Source organism: Pristis pectinata, chromosome 18, assembly GCF_009764475.1.
Source record: "Pristis pectinata isolate sPriPec2 chromosome 18, sPriPec2.1.pri, whole genome shotgun sequence".
Lineage (NCBI taxonomy): Eukaryota > Metazoa > Chordata > Chondrichthyes > Rhinopristiformes > Pristidae > Pristis > Pristis pectinata.
The window spans coordinates 43,849,015-43,853,300 of NC_067422.1; the positions used below are offsets into that span (position 1 = coordinate 43,849,015).

Below are 4,286 nucleotides of genomic sequence, written 5' to 3' on the forward strand. Positions count from 1 at the left end.
TATAAAATATTGAGAGGAATAGATAGAGTGGACAGTCAGCGCCTCCTTCCCAGGGCACCAATGCTGAAGACGAGAGGTCATGGCTTTAAGGTTATGGGTGGGAGGTTCAGGGGAGATGTCAGAGGGAGGTTTTTCACCCAAAGAGTGGTTGGTGCATGGAATACACTGCCTGGGGTGGTGGTGGAGGCAGATACATTGAACAGGTTCAAGAGCTTGTTGGATAGGCATATGGAGGAACGTGAGATAGAGGGATATGCGGGAGGAAGGTGTAGGTAGTGTGAGGGTGGTCTGATGGACGGAACGACACGGTGGGCCGAAAGGCCTGTTTTGTGCTGTATGGTTCTATGGTTCTATGGTTCTTCCTTCACTTCAAATCCGGACAACTTGGGGCGTCCGGACTTCCATTGTTTATTAGCAGCTGCTGCATTTTCTTTCCGTGATACGGCACTGATATTCAGTTGTGGTGAAAGGTAATCGATCCGATTTATCTCAGCGAACATCCCAAAGTGATTGTCTTTCTCCATATTCTGCAGGAGAACCAATCAGGTGGGTTTCAATTGGATTTTAACATTTTGATGTATTGACTCTGAAATCTTGTCTCCTGTGTAATCGTGGAATGGCTGCAGTAAGGACCGAGGCCGTTCTTGTTCGGACTATTCTTATGTAAAACGTATCTGCACGGTCCCACTCCACTATCGTCCTCCCAAAGCGCTGCAGATATTTTCCTGCCAGATCCTCTTTAAATCCTAAAGGTGATTCTGTCTCCACTGCTCCTACGGGCCGCGCATCTCAGTCGTAAGTACAGCACCGGAGGAACAAAATTCCTCTGTCACTTTTGGTAACGCTGTCGGACAGGAGTTACTGCTCCAACAATTATTTCTCCTTGAAACTGGTCCTGAAGCTATTCGTGAGGAAAAATGCACTTCAATCTTTTCTGCAGCAAAAAAAAAACAACCTGCAGTCCCACCATTTCGTCAGAACGGGCTTCGTTCTGATAATCTTTTCCTGATGTTTAAATCCATCGATTGAACCCTGTGGAGCCCTAGTGGCGCAATCGATTAGCGCGTAGTACTTCAATGGTAGTTTGTGATGGTGAAATGACGAGGCTGTAAGTTCGATCCTCACCAGGAGCACGTGTGGTTTTGGTGGTTGTTTCCTGTGCGACGGAATGACGACTAAAGCGAGATGTTACTTTTTATTTCTGTCCGTGTAAGATATCTTGTTCATTGTCTGTGTTTAAATTAGGAACGCTGCAAAGCTCCACTGCTGTCGGTCTGAACAAAAGAGTGTTTACAATCGCAGCTGAATAGACCATTCCTTCATCACGTGCTGGATCTGTTGCCGGAAAAAGCACCAACAAACGCCGGCAGAAGGCAAGGAGGTAATGAGATCATCCCATATCCGTCGAACTCTGGAGGGTTTAAGCACATCCTCTACATCGCTGGTCATTTGACCATTCCTATGTTACGGGTCTCATTCTGGTGAAACGAGCTAACGTTCGGGCACAGTTGACCTTCTGCCTATTCCCTGCACCTCTTTTGAAAGGTCAGAAGCCTGTCCACAACATTGGTATTCCAGCTGCTTCAGGATATTGTTTTTGTTTTATTAGCTGCCAGTACCGCGGAGATTGGCCCAGTTCTGTTCTTCCTTTCAACCCACGTAACCTCAGCTCTTGGTGGTATAACGTTTCGTTCCTTCTCATGGCCAAAATTGTTTGTTTATCCCATTGAGACAATACTTTTCTTTCCCACGTACCCGTCCTCACTGTATGCCAATGAACAAAGACTCTGAGCTGCCAGTCTTGCCTTCCCTGAAACCACGCTTCACAAATAACTGACGCGCCTACTTCCTGTTCACCATCGGTTCACCGGCCCTTTTGATTCAGCTCATTCCATAAATGCATGTGGCCATAAGAAACAACCAGCCTCCCGTATTTCCTCTGTGTCGGACCAACTCCGAAGCATCGTGATTGCTTGCATCAGAAATGTGTTCAATGCACAACCGAATTTAGAGAGGAACAAAATCCCGTCTTTCAATCCAAAGTGACACGGACAACCTTAGAGTGCCGATACATTTTTGCTGATTATCTCTCTTCCCTCTCGCTCACTGTCCCTTCTCGCAGTGTTCATTTTGTTTTCGAAGTGAGCTTCCATGCAGTAAGTGGAAAGTACAGACTCGAACACAATAAATTAGAGATCATATGTTAAGCTGATCGGTGGTAGTGTGGCCGAGCGGTCGAAGGCGCTGGATTTAGGCTCCAGTCTCTGAGGGGACGTGGGTTCGAATCCCACCACTGCCAAGCTTCCAATTTTCTCCTGTGCTTTTCGAGGAGCTGCTTTCTGGGCGGACAGTCGCAGCCAACTTTCTCCAATCCGACCTTGGAATCGAAAGACTCCGTCCCCTTGACCTTTCCAGTAAACCTGTTCTACTTCCAACTCAGCAAACATGCTGCCACTGAATTGCATTCAGTTCGTCAAGTGTAGCCTCGCTAATGTGCTGGACGTCATTTCTCCGATCTTGCTACTGCTCTCGGCACAGCTTATTATCCACATTTCCAACATATTGAATGGGGCTCGCTTACTTAAAGCCACTCGATGATTTCATTCATAAACTTAGCTAATGAGACCTGGTGATGAGGTCAATTTATCTGACCTCCAACATTCAACCCTCTTTAAGGCATTGAAGAGAAATGTTATTAAAATCTCTCAACTTTGCTGCATTTATCTCTGCAATGAACGGAGACATTTCCCCTTTTAATTCACCCTTTTTTCCCTTTTTATATATCCGTATCTTCCTCCTTTCTTAAACGCCTGATATAAATCCCAATGAAGCATTGCGATGGAGTTATGACGATATTGCTTTCACTTTGCGCTGACCAGATCAGTGCACCGTTTTATTATTGTTTTTTTTCTCTCATTCAGAAAGCTGATGAAAGCCGCCCACTGGCCCGCTGGATATTGTCAGCAATTTATCTTTTCAAATTTCCCTTAAAAGACGGAACATTTGTCCGAGGATACAGATCAGGCGTTTAAGAAAATATGTTGGAGGTGACATTTCAGATATTACGAAAAAAAACGAAAAAGGATTGCAAGTTTTACAGCTGATCAGGGACACCGTGTGAAGTGGGATGTGTCAACCAACGGCGAACGTCGCTGAGTTCCGCAGCCACCGCGCCGCAAACTCTGTGAAGACAAATCGAAAACGCAGCTTTCAAGATGCGGCGGTGAGTCGAACTCGCGGACTTCTCCAGGTCAGTGTTGCTACCGTTGCAACTCAAGGTCAGCGCACCGAAGCAGTGTGTCAACTGGGCGACGAACGATTTACAAGTGGGAAACGCCTTTGTTACTTTACACATTGAAAGTTAGAAACCCGCAGTGGGGACTATTCCGTTCCTGGACAGAACTATAAATTAGTTCTCACTCGTCCCATGTGATCAATTTTCTGATCAGCTTCACCAAGTCCTCTTTGATGGAAGGACCTCCCAGCCCATTCTGCTGACATGCTGAGCTTTGCAACAAGTTTCCGTTTCGAATCTGTGAGTATTCGACGGCGGTTTTGATCCGACGGGCGCGGTGCTGGTGCAACATGCACAACTTTCTGTCCCCATAAGAAAGGCTGGGTCGTATTGCGAAATGTGTCACGGGAAACAGCATTTCCTTTTGCCACAGGTAGCTTAATTATCCACTATTTAATGCCCCAGGGGCGTAGCTGAGGGCTTGAGTTTGGAAGAAGTCAATTGAAATGTGGAAAATAAAATGGGATTACTGAAAGTTCAGTGTGATTGTGAGTCTGACGGTCAGTGCGGACTCTCTGGGTCGGAAGGTCTATCGCCATGCCCCATGACTCGAAGATTCAAAGTCCCAATAACTCACGCGGAGTTCGTCCTAGAACTGTTCGGGCTGTCCACAAATTTATCCGCCACATGTCCCAGTTACGTCCTTCCATTTACGTTGTGGCCGAGTTGAGGGGAAGTGAAGTGAATATCGGAGACTGACAACGAGCTAATCTGTGGAGCGAAATGACAGAGACACCGGTGAGGTATGCGTGAGGTGTGGACGGTCATCCTGAGGAGACTGATGGAAGCCAGAGTGACAGAGATGTTGCATTTACCTCCGTTATTTTTTCAGCACAGTGCACATTCCCCGACTGAAAGAGGAGAACAATGATGGGCAGGACTTTGTGTTTTTTGCTTGGAGCAGAAGAGGCTTTAATTCACGGGGATACCACAGCCTCTGTCGATGCTCAGCAGAGCGTCAAAGTAGATGAAGTGTTAGATGCCTCCCGTG

General features: G+C 46.6%; 1 non-coding gene across 1 annotated transcript; it reads left to right on the forward strand.

The window, feature by feature from the left end:
- Nucleotides 1-2,217: 2,217 nt before the first annotated feature.
- Nucleotides 2,218-2,299, forward strand: trnal-uag (transfer RNA leucine (anticodon UAG)). Its single transcript has one exon. It is a non-coding gene; the product is annotated as a tRNA-Leu (tRNA).
- Nucleotides 2,300-4,286: the final 1,987 nt, after the last annotated feature.